This window comes from Callospermophilus lateralis, chromosome 10, assembly GCF_048772815.1.
Source record: "Callospermophilus lateralis isolate mCalLat2 chromosome 10, mCalLat2.hap1, whole genome shotgun sequence".
Lineage (NCBI taxonomy): Eukaryota > Metazoa > Chordata > Mammalia > Rodentia > Sciuridae > Callospermophilus > Callospermophilus lateralis.
Genome location: NC_135314.1, coordinates 60511228 through 60533962, shown reverse-complemented (window position 1 = coordinate 60533962; position 22735 = coordinate 60511228).

Sequence of the window (22735 nt, the reverse complement as noted above, 5' to 3'; positions counted from 1 at the left end):
TACTTTTTTTTCTCCATGTCTTCTTTATACACTGTATTGAAATTTCTGTTTAAACATCTGTTCCCATTGTACTTGAATATAAGCTTCTTTAGTTCAAGGCTACTGGAGACAGTAGCCCTCTCAGTACTCTGTAGCTATGTCACCTTTACAAATTAAAATGAAAATATTATGGTTTATAAGAAAATATATGATCTGAAATGTAAGCTCATTGGCCATCTTAAATTTAAAATACTCAGTGATATTTTGAAATTATCAAAATCTGCTCTGGACGTAAACATTGGATTTGTTTCATCAGTCATATTATTTTCTGGATTGACTCCACAACTTAAAAGGTCAAATGGCAAGTGTCAGGGTTTGGAAAGCATCACGTATTGCTAAATCATACCCATTTTGTCATAACTGAGCTTCAAAGAGGAAAGCAGGAAAAGGCTATCATTTATTTGATGACATTACATGGTACCATTTTTTTTCTTAAAATCTGAAGTAGTCAGCATGGTGGTACAGGCCTAAGTCCCAGATTCTTGGGAAATATATCAAGAAAACACTTAAACCCAAGAATTTGAGACCAGCATGAGCAACATAGTGAGACTCTGTTTTAAACATCTGTACATACATACATATCTGAACTGCTTAACTGTTCCCATTCTTTACCTATTGATCTACTCCCACAGACACATTTAAACTAGATTCTGATATTATGTTGATTATTTGGACGTGAATGCAGCCTTGTTTTAAGAGCTGATTGACATGTGACTCAAAATACTGCCACTCATAATCCTGTCCCTTATGTGAAATAGCTGCCTTGCTGTGGAACAAAAGTTTTTTGATTCTTCTCTTGTCACAGTAGTATCATATTTGATTTCCATCAGCACTGCGCTTTGACCTCAAAGTTCAGTGGATAGTTTTTGAATGGCAGGAAAGGGGCTGTTTTCCTGAATAGATACATCCTTTCATGATGAAAATCACCTGCTTAGGAGAACTCAATAGAGTTGCATGAAAGGATACAAACAATAAGAACAGGTTGTAAAAGTAAAATATTGTAGATTCTTCAGACACAGTGGAGGAAGGAAGAATATGGATCTAAGGAACTAGAATTAGAATTATAGTGTTTATTTTTTTAATATCAATATGAGAGTATCTTTAAACCTATAAAGCGTTTTTATCAATGGTTACCTTTCCAAATCTCACCTTTTCCAACTTTGGATACTACTGTAAAAGAACTTCTGCTCTGTTTGACAAACATTGGCCACATTTTAATCTCAGGCACTGAAATTGGCCTAGAGTTAGAAAAATAGATAACCAATTGGAAATGAGAGAATGGAGTTCTATTTTTTAAAAAAAATTAAATCCAGTGTCATGATATAATATATAATAATAATGTAGTTATAATAATAAAAATACTATTTTTAAAAAATTCAAAAATATATTCACTAAATGAATATTTTATTAAATATGTATTTGAGTTAGGCTCTGTGCTAGACACTAGGGAGACAAAAATGAACAAATTATGGATTCCTCATTCATGGACACACAGATAGAGATGACTACATGAGCAGTAACAATAAATTATATCAATGATAACGGCAAATGCACTTTTCTGGCTGCAAATAACAGTAGCATATAGCCTTGTCCCAGGGTTATCTGGAAGGGCAATGAAGAGAAAGTCAATCTAATAGAAGGAATACAAAGAGAACATCAAAATAATATAAGCTCAACAGTGAAGTCAATTAAGCATGGTGACAATAATTAGAGTAACTTATAGAAAACTTCTGAAAGAGAAACTTTTTTGACAGGTGCTGACACACACAAAAAAATCACTTTTTCTCATTTATGCTCAAAAATAGCTTGGATTTTTGCCCCAAAATGGTGAACTGAGCTCTCATAATAGGAAAATTATGTTTCTGAACGTTGCTGAAGATAGCAGATTATGTGAGGGGAAATTCCATTATCTCAGCCAACACAAATGTTCAAGAATTCTGGTTTTAAAAGAACGCTAATCATTCTAATCATCCAGATGTTGTTACTTTGGTTTAAAAGAAGAAAGAGGAGGTCAGGGGTGGCTGAGTGCCTGATGTCAATGACACACAGTCTCTATGATGGAAAATAACACCAGTCTAGAGAAGAATAAGACGGTCTGTCTCACTGCCTAATCTTTGTCCATCAAATGAAAGAAGCTGCTGTCATCTGCTGTACAAGAGCAGAGAGGGAGGGGAAAGGGGCTGATCACAACCTATGTGAGAATTGGTACTGTTAAGACATGCCTGTTCTGCCTCTCAACCCTCTTTTCAGTCTGAAATAGAAGTTGATATGTATAAATCTTCACTAATGGATAGGGTTGTCCAGAGTTTGCCATGCTATTCTCTGACAAGAGCTCCAACATCTTGTCTGACAAGAAATACAAAATCAGAACTCTCAGCTTATTCAACTTTACTCCCTTTCTCCTGATAATTTTTGCTTTTTCTGCTCCAATTCCTACTCATAGACCCAATTATGATCCCATCTACCATTCAGTGTGAAAGGGAAGATGGTTAAAACTAAAATTAATTTAAATTAAATTAATAAGTTCATTGGTCCGTTGGGGGGTTACCCAGGGATTAATATAAATTAGCCTTGATGACCTACAATAATAATTTTTATTTTTTAAAAGTCATAACACTTCCTTTAAACAAAACAATTTGAGGAAGTCTATATGTAAAACAGATTGAATAAAGCAGCTTTGGTTCAGCTCTACCTGTGCTCCAAAGCAAAGGAAGTTCTACCAAAATAAGCTAAGCCCTACAGAGCTGCAGTTCTGTAAATACCCACCATTTCAGATCTGTCAGGACCATAACACCAATGTCTATTATCCTTGCTTATTAGTCACCATCAATAACCTGGAATTCTCTAGGTACTTTAATCCAGACTCATCACCATATTTCACAATTTATCTCCTAGTCAGGCCATCCCAGGTGTCCTCCCTTTCCTAAGGTGCTTTCTACTGTTCATTTCTTACAACATTTCCTTTACCTCCTTATCTCAGCTGAAACATAATTCGACTCTGAGAACAAATTATTCTGAACCTCAAGCAGTGATAATATTTTCACTTATATACAACATGACCTCAAGGATAGAAAGTGGGGCTAGTGTCCTCCTTGCTTCCCCTGTGGCAAACCACGCCCCTGTCCCCTTCAAAAAACCACTACTCCTGTAAATGTACACCATCTTGATAAATCAGTCTCATCTTACTTGTGGCAATTACCTCCCTACCTCTTTGTCACTTCCTTTATTTCATGAAAAACGTTACCACATAGCTCCTCTCTACCACAATTGTTGCCATTATTCACAGTGAATTCAACATCCACATTAATGAATCATTCAACTAACCTCTATTTTCTTTCAAGTCTTGGTTTTCCTCCATGATTTCCCAATTCAAGTGCATGGTCAAGGACATGCACTGGAGTTTTTGCTCACTAGGTGCTCAATGTTAAAACCCTCTCACCTTTAATGACACTTCAAAATGTCCCCCTTAATTTGCTTGGGAACTTCTACTGCCACAATTTTTGATTTCCCAAATGTCCTATGTATTCTCCACTGTCTTCTTTTTCTTGCTTCTTGTTTAGCTCCTCCAAATGTTCTCAGCTCCCTCTGCTATAATGACCTGACAAAATTCCAGTTCTGAGACTGCTATACCATTAACCTTTTCTATCGTTGTGCCTAAAAATTTAAGTATTCCTACAAAAAATCACACCTCTAGTCTAACTGGTTTTATTTTTAAGTGCATGATAATGAACCTCAGATAGGAACTCAAGAGTATCTAATAATCCTACCATGCAACCATCAAGCGCTAGAAAATTCAATTTTATTCATCAAGAACATTTTAATATATGGTCCATTCTCCTTAAAGTGCCTAGAGCACTTTTTATTTTTTCATTCAACTGAAGACTTTCCTTCAAACTTCAAAAGAAAATACCAGGACACGGTACCCAGGTGGACTTTCTTCATTTACTTGTCATTTCATCCATTTGTAAAACCACCTGCATCTGTGCTTCTTTTCTTCCTATTAAAACAAAGGAAGTGACTCTCATGTAACTGAAGTCCGGTTTAATAGTTTTGGTGGGTTCTTTTATTGCTGTCATCTCAATGATACTAATCCTTTAGCTGTTCTCACTTCCTTCAATCTATTTTCCAACTTTTCAGTCATAGATGAACTCTTGAAAGATGTGTGTGTACATGTTTCCTCCAATTCCTTCCTTCACTCTCAATCTATTCCAATAGAAGTAGGTTATAAAGTATTCAATATTGCACATTTTAACTAATTAACTTTCTTTCTCTCTCTCTCTCTCTCTCTCTCTCTCTCCCTCAACCCCCTGGAATGTTAGAAATTAGAAAAGTTATAGTTCTCTCCAAGTGATGGTGTTACATCTATGTATTTTCTTTATGCCTAAAAGAATCTCCCATGTTTTTGTGATACACTCACACATCTATTTATTTGTGGTAATCAATATAGGTGTTTCAGCAGGAATTCTGGTTTTCAAAGCAATTTCTTGCACATTTTGTGAATGCATGCCATGTCATTAATGACTAGATCTCTAGATTTGCTTTTCTGGGTTAAGTGACCTTGAGATAGAGGCAACCACACAATGAGTCAGTACCATCTACGCACAACTTTAGCAGGACCCATTGTTTACATTTTATTTCATTATTTCACATTCTGTTTCAGAGATCAGTGATCTATATGAATATTAGTATCATTTTTCTTACACAAAAATCTCTTAGAAAGCCACTGCCCTAGGTTGGATTTGCCATGCCCTGATAGGCAGCTCCAAAGACTGTGTAGATGGACAATATTCTTCAAGAATAGCTGGTGATACAAAGAAAAACTATTAAAACATTAAGAGAATAAATATTTGTGATTATAGGAAGGGAGTAAGTGTGAGGAAGAGAGAAATAATCTTTGGAGGAATTAAGTATACAAATGAGCAGAAGAAATATGAAAGTTTTCTTTTAATATCTTGGGTTATCAGTGAGGAAAGGGTAATGGGGACATTTTCCCACACCAAATTTACAGCTGAAGCTGTTGCAACTCCCAGAGAAGGGCTCCTTTGAATGTTGCTTTGACCATTTCCCAGTTTTAATACTTTTATTTCTCCACACAAGAATGGCAAGTTGCCATCATTGTGTAATTCAGGCACATTTTTGGGATGTCTCTGCTTCCTTTCCCACTCTGATTTTAATGCTTCCGTGATTGGCCATTTCAGGCAGACAGCATGTTGCAAGCTTTTTCACCTCATAGCTCTATTAAATCAATCCTATTTGAACTCTTCCTTCTCACCACTTCACTGAAAATAACCTCCCGAGGATTGGAGGGTTTGAAAAGGGCAAAAAGCTTTAGCTATTGCTTTGAAGAAAACTTTGTGTACAAAGAAAATATCAGAAATAACTACTTGTATTCACATATCATGCTTGCATGTCCATTTAGTACTACTTTCAGAGGTCATCTGTCATAAGGACTGAACAGGAACTGACTTTAATGGAGAATAAATTGAAATGCACTTTATAAAAAGAAGAGGAAGGTAAAACAAAGAGTTAAAGATACTACAATAAACATTTAAAAATATGTGAAAGCCACTGAGCTGTTAGGATACAAAGCAGCATAACAAGAATTGATGGCTATGTTTATCACACTATATCTACTCTCCAACTAAAGAATTAATTTTTCCCGTTTTCCCCACTTCCTACCCTAAAACAAAGAATTAATGTTAAGACACTTAAGGAATCAGAATAGTAGCTTCCCAGAATCATCTGTCAGAGACAGCCCTCCAATTTAATTGACAACTCGATTTCCCAATGATTGAGAACTTCACTCAACAACTGAGACTCCCACCCACAGAATTTGAGAATAATGATGATGATACCATGCAATTGTAATGCCTGTTTACAGTTTCCAAAGCACTGTGCATGCATGCATAATGCTTTTGAGTAATGCCAAGAATAAAATTAATGTTACTGTCCCAATCTCTCTATCAAAATCTGCTACTACAATATGTGAGAAGTTCTTGTATATTTTTCCCAGTAATACATGGTAGTCTGAAATTCTAAGTCTTTAAGGAATAATAAGACTTCCATGTTAATTGTGTACCTTTAAATATGACTCTTTCTAAGTCCTTGATCTTCTCCATTACTTCTTTATTTCATATCATTCTCTTTCTTCATTTCCCCTTCTCCTGCCATTATTCTAAATACCCTATTAGTGTAGAGTGCCTAATTAACCTTATTTGTGCTTCATAATATTCATGAATATACTATTGCATAATATCCTCAAAATTCCATGAAGTGGACAGTACCTGGAGAATCCTAGCTTTCCAGACTAGTAATATAAAACCCAGAGCCCAAAAATGTAGATGGACAGGTCACCCATCAGCACCAGGAGCCATGACATGCAACTCTTAACTGTGTTTGTGCTTTCTCATGAATCAGTCATCATGGCCACACATACTATCCCACCCCAGCTTCTATGCCATTGGGGGAAGACCTTGAATGTGGACCAACAGTCTAGTCACAGAAGCAGAACATTATATACCAATTAGAAGTACTTAAACATTTTGAGAAGGACAGTATATAGGTTGGATGTTTTTGAGCATGAATATTGAAAAGCAAACTCAATTATTAAATAGCACTTTATAAGTATTTAACATGTACCAATATCAACTAAGTTATTCATTTTTCCTACAAATTGAACCTATTTTCTTTTGATGTTTTGATTTTTTAAAATTTTGCTATGATGTCAGAATTCATTAGACAAAATAACTACTATGGAGTTTTGAAAGTTAGAATATCTTTAAATAACACATTATCTTAAAATCTTAAAATATATGGACTGATCTCTTAGTTAAAAAATTTATTGATATAAATTAGTTTTTCCTCTTAGAAACTTTACATAAGATTCTATAAATACCATTGGCAAAAGTTTCCTCACTTTTAGAAACTATCCATGTCTAGGGTGTCTGCCTTACAAGTATCACCCTATTTTAGTAGCAAACATTCAGGCATGAGGGGTGAAGGAGCAAAGAGCACCTTTTGAATTCAGGAGACACATAGCTAATAGCGGCATCAGAATAACCACCTGCCATTTCTAATTTTCACAAGAGCTGGCCTTTCATTTTTGATCATATTCTTTTGGAAGTTGGAAAATTATGTAGGAGTATAATATTCAGGGTAGTTCACATCATTTCTACTGGAAAAGTGTGATTTAGCAGAAAGAAAATTAGATTTGATATCTAAAGACCCTTTGATCTAGTTCTGGCTTTGACTCTAACTATTCTTCATCTATGAAATGAGGGGATCATTAAGTTCTTTCCAGCTCCCATACCTTATATAATTTAAGTGATACACTTGTTAGTTTTCTTTTTAGGTTACCCTTAAAATAAACAAGATTGGGGTAGCTGTTGGATTGAGCAGCAATGTGGGAGGGACCCAAAGTAGGGTATGAGTTAATTGAAGAGTCAAGATGGAAAGAAAGAAAACAAAATTGAAGGATCCCAAATTCCAAGAGGGGTTTTCCATGCTCAGATGCTGTGTATTGCTTATAGCTTTTGGATCCACAATCAGTTAGCATGGACCAGTAGATAATAATCTTTCTGATGTTGATTCTTGGTTTAACTGAGTTAGTTTTCAATATGGTAACTACCTAAAATCAGTAATATTTTAAATCACAGACTATAAATTCAGTGTAATCGCAGAGAAATTAGAATCATTACATCCTCAAGTAAAAGGATACCTTCAATTTTAATTAAAACAGTTATTTATTTACACAAGTTTCTAACAATGTTATTATTTTTTTTATTTTTGAAGAGAGCTTTCAAGGCAAATAAAACAAAGCAAGAATAAAATATTGCTGCTACATACAGAACTACCAATATGAGAATTGAGACTGGAATATGTTTGCCAAGCCTCTGGAAATTCAGTGCTTCAAGAGAAGTTATATAATTTCCCCAAACTGCAAACAACCTCAAGGAGCATCCATGAAGAACACTGTCTTCTGTAGGCAGACTCATAAACCTTGTACATGCTATGATGAATGAAAGTAGTAGTCATTATTTGTTTTTTAATTTGGTTCAAAACTAATTGCTTTTATTCAAAATGACAAATAAATTTACTGTCTGTGAGAGCAAAGATGTGACCATAATCCTTCCCTAGACAATGGACACTTGGGTGAACATATCAGGTGTAAGGGACCAGACCTTTGCTAGGACCAGTTTGCTAAGTCTCATAAGGAAGATGGTAGGATAGCTCTGTTTAAAGGAAATACCATGTGAGACCCACATGGTATTTCAGCTTTATAGTAGTTTCACTTAAAAAAAAGTAGAAAGAAATGTAATTAACTTCAATAGTGTATTTTATTTAAGGAAATTTATATAAAATAAAACCATCTGAATGTGTGATCAAAATAAAATTTTTACATTTATTTTTTCATAATGAATTTTTGAAATATGGCATATGGTTTACTCTTAGAGCACATTTCAAATTGGAAATTTCTGAAATATATTTCATAAAATGTACTTCTGAAAAAAAAATTATATACAGGTACCTAAACTGTTCCAAGCATACTTAAAAAGTTTTCCAATGACTGGATCAAATGTTTTAAAAATTTAAGTTAATTAAAATTGAATAAAATTAAAAATTCAATTCCTGAGTCCCAGTAACTGCATTTCAATTATTCAATAGCCACATGAGGCCAGTGGCTATAGTACTCATCATTGCAGCTGTAGAAAATCAGAGGGTGGTAGTGCCCAAGAGTCATGATGATGGAAATACTGAAGAATTCTGATCATTGAATAAGTCTATGAGGAATAGGATTTATGAAATACAATAACCTGCGTTTTTTTGTTGCTGTTGGGTTTTTTTGGTTTGTTTGTTTTCATTTCCTGAGGCCGTTGTAACTAATAACCGCAGACTCCCTGGCTTAGAACAAGAAAAAATTACTCTTTTACAGGTTTGTAAGTTATAAGTCCAAATCCAGCTGTCCCTTCTCTAGGGACTGTCAGGGAGCATGCATTCCTTGTCTCTTTCAATTGCAACTTCCCTGGTGTTCCTAGGTATCTGGCTATAGCACTCAGTCACTGCCTGTCTCCATATTGTCTTCTCCTTCCCAGTCTGGATTATCCCCCTTTGCTTCTCCCTTATAAGGAGCTACTACTGTAGCTTGTGATACAGTTATGACCCAATGGATTAATCCAAACTAATCTCCTCATTTCAAAATCTATACTTTAATTACACTTGCCAAGAATTATCTTCCATTTAAGGCAACATTCACAAATTCCAGGGATTAGACTTTGATATCTTTGGTTGCCCATTATTTAAAATCATAAACTCTGTGAAATCTGTTCCTTCTGAATCTGTAACATGAGAGTTGACACTTAGACAGTAAGATCTATTTCTACCTGAACAACAAATGCATTTGAATGCAACCATATCCAATTCCCCCAGCATCTCTGTTCCTACTCTAAAGGGCAGTAACAGAGCAACCAAAGGGATGCTGAGACAGCAAAGAGCTGATAAACTGCAAGAGGCCTACTGGGAACAATCAAAGAGATATGAGTTGATTAGCACAGCCTTGATTAACACATAAACACTCCTATTAAACACACATGCACGCACGCGCACACACACACACACACACACACACACACACACACACACCTATGCCTTCCTTCCAAGATGCACATTGACAAAACCCAGGATGTTAAAGTATAATCCTATCAGAGGTGAGACAGCTGCTATTGCCCAGTGTAGAATGGTCCAGGATACAGAATGCTTCAAAATGAAAATTATAAACTACAGAAATGAGCAGTCATGGAGAAACACAGATGCTCTTAAAAAGATGAGCAAATGGTTTATGCACATAATTGCACAATTTCCAGAACTCCAGAAATATAGCAATGACGGTCTGCATATATGTTAGTATTGTAATTTAAAAGATACTGACTATAAGAAAGAAATATTTAGAAAATTTTAAGAGTGGTGGAGTTTGAATGTAAACAGGGGTGTAGCAGAAGAAAATAACAGGAAGGTCCCTTCACATGGTACCTTTATCACTATTGAAATTGATACATAGAACCCAGTGCTCAGAAGAATCCTGAGTGCAGTCATCATCTGCTGTCTCCTGGAACTCTTGATTTATTATCACACAGCTAGAGGTAAGTAAGAAGATCATAGAGTACAAATAACAGCATATTAATAGCTCTACTTAAAAAGAAGGAAAAGAAAAGCATCACTTATGACTTTATTATGGAAATTAAGCATTTAGTAGATATCCACATAATCCTTTTTTTTGAATTGACAAGGGAAAATGTGCTCAGAGGAAAAATAGATTTTTGGTTCCCTTTATTTCCTTGAAGGATGAAGCTTTTACAATAGCCTGTAACAGGTTAACAAGGGCTTCCTTACATTGTAGTTAATTCACAATCAGGTCATCATTCCCCCAAATGCAAAGCAAGGAAATCCTGTTCAAAGTATTAAAATATGTGACAGAAAAGCATATTAGTTTTCAGTTTTTTAAAAAGAGAGCCCTACTAAATGCTTTGGTATTGTGTAACTCCTGGTGGGAGGGCACGGAGGGTTCTTTTAAAACAAACAAATACACTTTTCTTCAAGTCAATACAGCAAACCTATTATGGGCACAGCTTGGTGTGAGATCCCAGAGTCTGTAGAAAAGCCATTTCTCCACAAAGGTAAAGGTTATTAAAGCACATCAGAGCCTCTGATAGACACTGAATCTTTTGGCGCCTTGAGTCACAGATGAAAATAATTTCATTCTCAGTTTTCTTTTTCCTCCCTGCTCTCCACTACCACCTCCACCCCTGTTACAGAATATCCTTTCTGGACTTCAGAGAAAGTTCACAATGAGACTGAAAACAAGTGTTGGTAATTGGAGTATTTCAGGATCCCATGGATAATCTGGATAATTCTCAGCATTGTCACAGAATGTGTCTGCACTCTTTAAGGAAAGAGAGAGTCAGGCAAGCTCTTCCCCGGATTTTGCAATGGTCTCTATTTTTGAAAGGCAGCCAACCACCATCACAATTGGCCCTAATTGCTTCTCTTGTTGGCAGTCTCAGGAGAGAGGACAGGGCTGAGTGAGCAAGGAAGACTCAACCTCTTTCTCATTAATAGCTCAGTCTCTTTGGGTCAAGGCTGAAACAACCAGGGGAAGGATGTGTGGATCAGGTCCTTACAACACTACCTGTCTTGTGGGTAAAGGAGGCACCAGGTTAGGACATTAAATTTAGCATCCTCACTGGAATAATCTGAATTGATTAAATGAGAAGAATAACAAAGAGGACAGCCTGAGCGGCATCAGAAATGAGGGAAAGCTATCTTTGGCTAGTGGAATTGAGAGAAGTAACTGGCTATCATAACTCAGAAGATCGGGGAGCTTTTCTCTACCTTGAATTACAAGACCTGAGGTCTCATCTTTGTAAGCTGTTGTGGGTTCTACGGATATTGTCTTGCCTTTATTTTTCCCTTTATAAAAATGATATTCACTAATGAGGAGGAGACATTCATTTCCATTTTGAAGTTTCACTAGAACAAAAAAGCTACATAAAACTCATATAAGCCAACTAAATGTAAAATATGCTATGCCTAATCTTCATTTCAAATTTTTAAAAATGAACTTTTATTTTAAATAGTTTTATATTTATAAGTTGCAAAGACAGCATTTTACATGCACCTTGTGCCCAAATTCTCCCCTTGTTTAATCAATTAAGTCCCAAGTTTTTAAGTCTATGAACATAAAAATTATTTCAAAATTGCCATAAATGGTATATGTGTTGCTCAATTGTAGTTTCTATAAGAGTTCCACATCTGCGATCATAGGACAAAATGAGTTAACAACTGATATTAAAAAATGTATATTTGGCACAATGACTGAACCAAAATGAATAAATTTTTAATAACTGAAATCCCTATTTCATTGAGTTTCCCTTGTTTTTTTGCCTGATGTTCATTTTTTCTTCTCAAATTCTATCATGGATGCTATATTACATTTAGTTCTGTCTCCTCATTCTCTTCTTGCTGTTATCAGTTTCTGAGACTTCCCTTTTCTCTGATAACTTTGAGAGCTTCAGGAGGACAAGCAGGTGTTTTAATGATATTTTCACTTTGGGTTTCTCTGATGTATTCTCTCATTGTTAGGTACAGGCTACTTGGGCAACATTTTTAGTTTGGGGTCAGAAGACCAGAGTGGAATCCAAAATGAATTTGTGGGTTTTTGTTTTATTCTTTGGATTATAATCCAACTCTATTTTGTTGCTCAAAGTGTTTCAGCCTTGATCATTAGGAGCACTTTTAGTTGGATCTTATGTGACATATCTCCATCATTATGGATTAGACTTTTTTTTTCTTTTATTGGTGTGATACTTGGGGTTGAACTCAGTGGAGCTCTACCACTTAGCCACATCATATACCTTCAGACATTTTTTTTTTTTCATTTTTATTGAAAGATGAGGTCTCACTAACTTGCACAGATTGACTTTGAATATGTGGCCCTCCTGCCTCAGCCTTCTGAGCAGCTGGAATTATAGGTATATGCCACCATACCTGGCTGCTTTTGATTTTCTGTCCATATGATTTGTTTGTTTGCCTTTGTTAATCCATCCTTTCTTGGCCTAAAAAATGTTCCAGGCCCAATTTGTATACTATTCTTAGAAAGAGCCATTTCTTCAAGAAATCTTCATTTCTATTGTTGGAGAATGGAATTAGATTTCAAAATAGGGTATTTTACTGGTACTGGGACAGCATTGCTTGAAGGCCCATTCAGCCCACAGAGGAACAAAATATATAAGTATATACTAACTGATCATATCTATACACATTTCTATGTACCCATTTCTATTAAACTAAATCTGAGTTCATACTGAAGTTTCTAATGTTACACCATGTTTATTTATGCCAGTTAAATTTACAAAACATAGATTCTGCCATAAGACATCCATTTATTTAGTTTTCAATACCAGTATTAATACACTGTGATTTCAGAATTGTTAGCCTGTGTCACCATGGGAAAAAACTTTACCAACTAGGCTACTTGCTGATTCAAAGTGTCTTTAGTGGTCAATCTTATATTCTTCACTAATCTCTAAAGTAACTTAGGTCAGCAACTTTTGCCACCCCTACATCAGTTAAGTTTTTCATACATTCTAGAAGTACAGTCCAATTCTTTTTCACACTCTGTGTTATAGCCTTGGATTTTTTGACTTCATGGTTATTTTTCATGTACACACATTAGGATTCACTCTGGGTAGTAAAATTCTTAGTTTGGTAAATGCATTGTGTTGTGGTCCAATATCACAATATCATACAGAATAGTTTACCCAGTTCACAAAAAGTTCTGATCTTCACCTATTCAACATTATCCCTCTAAATTTCTCTACCTCTAATCTCTTTACCATCTCAGTGGTAGAGCCTCTCTTGCCATTTTGCACAAATAGAATCATAGGATACATATTTTGGTCAGACTTACTTCTTTTACCTAGAAACATGCACTCGTGATTTCTCTGTCTTTTCATGACTTGATAGCTCATTTCTTTTTATCATTGAATAATATTGCATCATATGAATGTACCAAAGTTGTTTTTTCATTCACTTACTGAAGGACATCTTGGTTGATTCCAGTTCTTACAGATTAAGAATAAAGCTGTTATAAACATTCACATGAAGGCTTTTGTGTAGACATAAATTTTTAGATCAGTTAAATAAATAACTAGAGACACAATTTCTAGGTTGTATAATATAGTGTTTACCTTTCAGACTATTTAAGCAGGATGAAATGAAAAACAATTAATTGACTGCACTCTTACCAGCTGAAAACCACATGAACATGTCCACTGTTTTTTATAAAAGGCTCTAAGAGTATTTAATGAAAAACAGATGGAAAGAGATCCATTTTAAAATGCTGGAGAATAGACGCTCATCCTTTGCCAGCCCTCTTTTATGATGACAAGGGCTAACTTTAGAAGAGTTCCTACATTGTTTCAAAAAGATCTCTTCAAGCCAGTGTCAAGGAACATTTCAGTTTATAACCATCTTTCTCACATTCTCCAAATTCTACATTTTTTTTTTAAATTGCTATTTAAAGTTGATGAAGTGAAACAAAATACAAGTATTCATTAGAAGGTGTTATGGGGGGTCATTAGAAGGACAATTCTATACCACTTCTGTTAACTCTATATCACTGTTTTCAACATTTAAATACCTTAAAGATCAAATAAAATTGTGGCATATTGATGCAAACAGAGATTTTCAAATAGTTTGTAAGAAAAATATTACACTTTCTTGGATTGTCCCCAAGGTTTATCCTTAGGAATGTGTGAGAATGGTTTTCCATTCACTCTTTCATTTAAGTAATCTGTATATTAAAGCATGTGAAGCCTTTGTTGGAACAGGTGCAGTTGCAGGACTCCTTCCAAAGAAAGATGCAATGGTAGGAATTTCTTATTTGCTGGGAGTGTGAAGTGAAAGACAGAAGTATGCATTAAATAGAGAAAATTCACAGCTAACCCCAGCTTTTTCTCTTTTTCTAATTAGAATTATACAACTTTCTATTCTTTATGTACCTAAACTAATGACCTAATATTTGTTTCTTGGTAAAATAATATATACAACCTTTGAGGTCAAAGAGTGTTGAAAAGAAAGAGGCCCTTCAAACGCTTCCACATCTCATTCTGTCTCCTATCTCTCTTCTCTCTGGGTATGTTGTGTGTGCATGTGCATGTAGTTCTGCACCCAACTTGTACCCACACTGTAGAAGTTAGAAAGCATGCACACAAGTCAGTACAACTACTATTTGACGAGATCCTACTATGTGCTAAATACTGTATGATGTAATTTATTGGAATTAACACATTTCTTCTGCTCAGAAGCCCTATATGGTATTATTACCAACACAATTGTAAAGATAGAGAAATGGACTTATCAAATAACATACAAACTCACTACTAGAAAAGAAATTCAGAGTTCAGTTCCTTTAGTTAGCAGTGCTTGCAATCTTTCTATATCAGTTAAACATGGTGTCACAAATCTGTTCAGTTTACCTAAAAGAATATTCTGTAGCATTATGACTCATCTAACTCCCTTTGCACTGACTTTTAAAAGTGAAAAAAGCTTAAATATCCATTGTTCTAGAAAAGAATCTAAGCAGAAACATAAAACATACTATAATATTCCACAATGTGTAATTCAAGTTCTACCAATGTTAAAATTAACAAGGATGATGATTCCATTGTAAATTCTTGAGTCAATATCTATTCTACAGATGTTTTATGTGCACCCAACTCTTAAAATTTGTCTCCGGTATCCTCACAATTTACCTTTTTTCGGTTTTCAAAAAAAAAAAAAAAAAAAAACAGCATCATTTTCATTTTAATTTGGATCAAAGTTGGTTTAGACACCCTCATTAATGTGGAAAATGAATTCTATTTTTTCTTTTGTCAGGAGCTTCATAAATAAAGGGAGAATATATATATATATATATATATATATATATATATATCTCCTAGGATGTTATAAATGGCAGATAATTTTAAAAAAATTCATAAGTATATCTAAAGTTATATTAAAATATGCCAGAAAATGCAATGTACATAGCTATTTGTGGTGGGAGAAATCTGGGAGATCAACATTTTTCTGTAAGTTGAGGGGGGATAGGGGAAGTAAAGGGAGTACTGAAACACAGCAGAGGGCCCTTTAGAGAAAAATCATAAGGCAAGAAAAGCCACAGGTACTAGAATTAGCTATTGGGGAAAGAAAAGCATCTCAGGAATTCATAGGACTAAACCAGTAGTGGGTCTGTGTCTATATACTGTCATTTATGACTTTCTGCCTGGAAACCCAAAGACTAAATCAATTGTAGTCATTAGGGGAGAATGGGTAACGGCTATGTATACCATAGTAAAGGACTCCTCTGAGGTGTATCCAAGTCTCCAGGATTCAGCATACAGGAAGGGTTAGAGCTTGTCAATAACAAAGCATTGCAGAAGGGGCTACAGTAGTAATGGCTGTGACTTTAAGGGATAAATTGTGTAAAGGGGTAAAGAGCTTATTTCTAATTCTTCAGGAATATAGACTTAGAAATGTGATTAATCTTAAAGGAATCCCTTCCTTGTTGAATAATAAAAACAAAAACCTTGCTACATTACCATCAATTTGCCTGCTCTTCAGACCTGACCTCAAGGGTTCAATTGTTTGTCTCTTTGCAGACTTGACACCTGGTTGGTCCTGGTTTTGTGAACCCATATTGAATTCCAGCCCCAGCTAGGAAGGTTCTAATTTGCAGTATCAACAAATCTACCCTGAAAGCTGTCCCTCAGTCTGCTTTGACCTTCAGCTTTATGCAAACCCAGCTGGAAATAAAACAGAACCTTACATTTACTTGAAGGTCTCTTGCTGAAATAGTGCCACTTTATCAATCCAAGTAAACTCTCCTTCATCCCAAGTCAAAGTCACCCTGTAGCATTTGTGTCTGCCCCTCCCCTTTCTTGCTAAAATTGCTCTTTTCTGAAAATTCTTCTACTGCCTTAGTATTCTGATCTTTCTGTTAGTACAAAGACCACAAGCATTTGGCTAAAGTGATTAAGGGAAAACAAGAACATCTGTAATCTGAAGCAGCCAAGGAGTTTTTAATATTGAAGAGAAAGCCCAGAATGTGAGGTCAAACTCCACAGCCTTTACCATTTTCCATGGGTCAGCCCCATATGCTGGCAACTTTCCTAAGCTCAAGAAAAATTGTACACAGGGTATCTTTTACTACACAGCTCACAAGCAGGCTTTTCCATTTTGTGCAGTTTACAGAGATATTGGAAAGCTTTTATGAAAATTTTGTTTACCATTGTGTATTATACAAGAGTGCCACCGGGAAAGTTAAGACAAAGTTTAAGGAAGCAGATAGCTCCTTTTCAAAACAGCTCAGAGAAAACTGGCTTCATCACAGGGAAGGAAACTTTGTGAATAATTTTAATTTTAAATTAATAATTTCAATATTAAAATTTTGTGATATAAAGCCCAAAGCAAAGTCTGTGATGGCTTGACTTTGATGGGGGTGAACAAAGTACCATTGAAGGAAAAAAAAAATAAAACCTATGACCTGCCTCTGTGTGGGGGTGATGTGGTCCTTTTAATTTATTTTTTTGGAGTGTGATAGCATCTCTTCAGATGGGAGATATGATGAAATCACAGGAGAGTCTGTTCCGTGTGACTTCAAGGTTAATAAGAGGGAAGCTTGGCAATGACAAGGCCAGCAGACAGGGAGAAAAATCTGCTTTTAAAGCTACAGATCGAAGGGCTGGAGTGATATCTATGTGACATTTCACCACTGATGTTCCTGATTAATTATCAACAATTCAAAAGAATATCAGTGCAGAGAATGGGGAGCTCTTGACAGTTAAAAGGGACATAACCTCATTAAATCTTTGGGATACAGCTTCTCACAAGTCATTTCAGAGATTGGAAAAATGATCTCAAGTGTGTAAATCAGAAAGAAATTACATTAAATTCTTAGCATCAGAGTGATTTCAAAAGCATTTATTACAGTAGTAGCATTTGCCTTACCAATTGTTACACATGTTCCAAAAATGTGCTATAAATCAATGAAATATTTATTTCAGAATTGTTTGCAATAACACAAAATTAGAAAGGAGCCTATATGTTAATCAATAGGAAAATTGCTAAATAAAATATGGCATATTCATGTTATAATTCACTGTAGCAGTTAAAGAAAGAACCTGATCAATTTGTAACAATTTTATAGCTTTTACAATATATCAGACACTATCCTAAGTGGTTTAGATGTGTTAACTCATTTAATTATCACAACAAACATACGAGTATGCACAAATAGGACACAAACCTATTGTATCCCAATTTTACAGATGAAGAATGGAGAGTAGAAATAATTTGTTAAAGGTCAAACAAACAGGCAATGGAGCTGTCATCATGGCTACACAATCTAGGCTATTAACAACACATCTTACCTTCTCTGGTCTATCATAAAATGTATATTTAAAAAATAATATTTATAATTATTGGGCATAAAAAGAAAAGTTGAGTGATACTAAGAAGCCACATTAGAAAAAAACACACACCTTCATACTACTGCTATACTCTGCTATGTATATAAATATGTGTTTTTATAAACACACACATATACACACAGGTGTATATACTAGATAAAAAAATAAATATGTATAAATAGGAAAGGGAGGATATAGCACACAATCCTTGCACACCTGTTTCTCCACTCCTTTCTGTCTTTCCTACAGAGGTATCTGGAGGGATATTTAACTCTTTGAATTGAGGGTGTCAAACTATGTCAAAAAGTTAGTTATTACTAATTTTTTAGCAAAAGGTTCTGGTTGTCAAGATCCTACTGTGTAGCAAGTGACCAAAAGCTGACATTCTCATGGATCACTTTCATATACTCTTGGGATAATGTTTCAGTCATCATTTTTGCTACTGTGATTAAAGGATCTGACCAACACAACTGTAGGAGAGGAAAAGTTTATTTGAGTGCTTGTGGTTTCAGACACTTTAGTTCAGAGAAGGCTTCTGTATTCCTTGGGGCTCAAAGTGATGCTGAACTTCTTGGCTGGCAAGGGTGGCAGAGAGAAACAGCTCACATCATGGTGATCAAGAACAAGAGAGACTCTAGCTCCAGGTACAAAGGTCCAAGAGGCTGAATCTCCAGACAAGAGGTGCTACCCTAGTCTGAGACCTAAGCCTTCTGGAGAATCACTGTCAAGAGTCTGTATTGGAAGAGTGAAGAAGCAAGAATCCAATGATTGCAGTAGCAATCAAGAACCTGTTTAAGAAGATTGGAGCTTGCACATGCTGTTGCTTGTTTGTTCTTCCAACTTTTATTCTATCCAAGCCATTATCATATTGGTCAATGCTGCCCACATTTAGGGAGGGTCTGCATTTCAGTTGGCTATCTCACATGCTAATCATTCCTAGACACACCCTCATTGACACACCCATAATCCTCTTAATCCTCAGCATCTCTTAATTCAATCAAATTGACCTTTCAAATTGGCCATTACAGATATTCTGGGGACAATCCTGTGGTGTCTTCTCATTATCCAGTTTTCTGAGATGGGAAATTCAGTTCTGATTCATATTCCTCTATCATCTTTAGTTCCTACCACCAAGAGCCTGAATGTGGACTTTGGATATTGGGCTTCTCAGCAGGACTTCAGGTAGAGTCTAGCACTCAAAGCCCAATTTCTTCACAGTGTCCCTAAGATACATGAGAAATCCATATGTGATCGTTACATTGAATTAATCTATTTGGGCTGCTATAACAATACCAAACACGCAGCACCTTAAGAATTTACCTCTCACAGTTCTAGAGGCTGGTGAGCCCAAGATCAAGGTTCTGGTAGATTCAGTCTAGGGAGGCCCCACTTCCTGGCTTATATATGGCTCTCTTCTCACTGAATTATGGCAAAAGGAGCAAAGGAACTCTCTGGGGTCTAGTTTATAAGGCACTAATCCTATGAGGATGAAGCCATAATGTGCTAAGCAAGTACCAAAGGCCCTACCTTCTAATACCATCAGTTAGAGGGTTGGAATTTCAACATCTGCATTTGGGGTAGGGGACAGAAACTCTGAGGCTACTTCACTTTTACCTCACCTGCCAAGTACCCTTCAGAAGATGGCTGGCCAAATGACAACAAACTGTATAATCAAATCTATGCTCTCTAAAATGCTATCACCTTCTCCTTTGTGAGTCCCCAGTCTTACTGTAATATGTATTTGTGTGTTTTCAGGGCAGTTGGAATTGCTTCTGTCTTCTCTCAGAGAGCATTCTCCCACTAGGTGTCCAGAGGAGGTGTCTAGTCCATAGTTGCTAGTGGTTTTCAGAATCTGGAATACACATACTTTGCATTTTTTCCCCCTTAGTTTTGGGTACTGATCACAATTCCAATAAAATAGAAAAAGTTTTTCTTTCTTCATTCTGTTATACATGAATCATCCCCAGTTACCACCTATGGGCCTGGGACAGAAATGGGGACGGATGGAGACTGCTGACTAGTATCGCATAGTGGCTCCAAATGAGATGACGTCTGGAGCACAGAGAGATGGAAAATGGGCACACTATTCTCTGGAATGAGATTTGGAAAGATTCCACATCACAGGTTCACTGACTCCACACCTCACAAAGGAAAGCTCTTCCTCCAAATCCATGTTTCCATTCAAGAAAATAGGGTTTGAAAACAGATCTGCAGCCCATGACCCAGCAGCATCACTGGGACACACACAACCCTGGGGCAGGTTAGAACTTGGCTTCCTCTTCCATCTCAGATCTCTGTGTCTTCTCTTGAGCCAGTTCAGCATAAGCCTGGCACCTGCATGTGCCTCACTTGCACCTGCCTCTTGAAGGAAGCCCTTTTAGGCACATTGCCTCCCATTCCTTAAGTGTTATGCTCTCTGTTCTTCTCTCTAGATCTAAGCTGCAACTTAGTGGGGAACCTTCTGTTTCCTCACCAGCTGCTTGAATGTATACCCAAACCCAATAGGTGTTCACGCACATTTTGAGATCCCCACTGATTTGTTTTTCCCTTCAGTTGAAACTCCAAAGAAGTATCAATAAACTAATCTTAAAAGGTACAAGCCTCAACAGGAGCCCAAAACCCAAAATATTGACAAATGAGCTAAAAAAACTGTGAACCAAGTAAGTAAAACCTGATAGTTCTGAAACATATGTTTCTTCTACTTCTAACTGGAAGGACAGAGACTAGAGCAGAGAGAAGTCAGTGTCAACGTAACATCCTTTTATCAAATTGCCTTTTCTCCTTCTCAGAGACAAACCCTTGAATGTATTAAGAATGATCTGCAGTGTTTAAATTCATAATCTCACTATCCCAGGATTCTGTACTTGACAATCCAGAGGACCTGGCCGGGGGTTGGGGTGGGATGCATAGATTAATATTTATTCAGTGCCACTATGCATCAGAAACTCTATACATAGACCCTATAATATAGATTCAGGCTTGGTGAGGTGAGGTAACTTGGAGCCACATCCTCATAATTAGCAAAAGCAGAATTTAAATGCACATTTATCTGATCATATAGGCCACACTAATTCCCTATTGTGTGGTTCTAACCTTGGGGGCAATAGAGTTAGCCCTGGAATAGTAATCCTAATTTCTATGAGTAGCAGAGTCAGGTGGAGAATATTTGTCAAATATAAATTTTGGGTCCTTATTCCTAGACTATTTTACTTTCTGACCAAATTGTAGACATGAGATTCTGTCTGTATTTAAAAAGTACTCCCTGGTGAATCTGATGATCAATTGAACTAGAAGATCACTATTGTAAATTATCCACCTCAAAAATTCATAAGCATTTCTGAACATTTTCTGGCTTACATTGATGACTTATTGTTGGTGTTTTTCACAACAACCTTACAAAAATGGTTTAAATTTAGTTAGGGTTAATTTACCAAACTGCATACCTGTACGCCCTGCTATGGAACAGTTATTATCTTCTACTCATCCCTCCTCCAGTCCTAGCTCCTGGGGCTGTCCCATAGTCATGGCATTTTTAGGCCTGTGTATATCTCATCTTGGCTCTTGGTACTTCTGAAGAGGTCAGCATGCAGAAAGGACTCTTTTTAATCTTCTCTGGAACAGCACACTTTTTTTTTTTTTTAATCTCTCTGATCATTTCATCTGCCCTTCCTCAGACCTTTCCTAGCTGTATTTCCTCACTTTTAAGGTTCATCAACCAGAACCACATAGAAGGCAAATGATCTAAGGTTCTGTACAAAGGCATTGCCCTTGGAATTCCTGGGGGATGTGACGTAGTTATCCTAAAAAAGGCAAATCCTAGGGTTTACAACTTGAAACAGTATGGAAAATAAAAAGGGAGAGGAGCTAGGCACATGAGAGAGAACTCTTCCCCCTCTTCTGTGTAGCTTGTTTATTCTTTCATCCCTCCTTGCACCTAAGAGGGAAAGGGGTGGGCTTCCAGAATGGACACAGATTTAGGGAAGCAGGCCTCTTCATTAATTCCTGCTGAGCCATACACCAGTCCTCAGGCATCTAAGAAAATGGTCTTTGTTAGCATCCATAACACTTCCTAAATGCATTTCTTCCCCACACATTTTTAAAGTGGTCTATTAACTGCCCAAAGTATACTCCAAATAACGATCTAGTACCAAAATCTTGCTCTTCTACCTGCTCTCATTCTCAAAAGAAAAGTGAATCTGTAGAACAAATTTTGCTGAGCTGGCAGCCCTAAGGAACTGGTGATCTGATTATCTCATTAAAGCAATTTACTGGGAAGTATGAAGGAAGCTTAACTCTTCTAGTGATCATATGAATTTTGAAAGACATGGGTCAAACCTAAATCATCTGTGATTGATAACATTTTGGGAAGCATTGTAACATGTAAGTGCAAGAGTGTAGAGATTTCTGGTTTGAAGAGATGGATGCTTATTGTTTCTCATTTTTGCACAGCTCGAGAAAGATGTGTGAGTATGTGTGTGTATTTGTGAGTGGAAGGGTGTATGTTTGGAAAGTATAGAAGAAGAGGAATGTGCAGATCCGTCATTGCAGCTGCACAAAATTCATTCTTGATTAAGTAAAGGCAGAATGCTTTGAGGGATAAATATAAGTTAACTGATGAAATATCTCTCTCTCTCTCTCTCTCTCTATATATATATATATATATATATATATATATACATATATATATATAT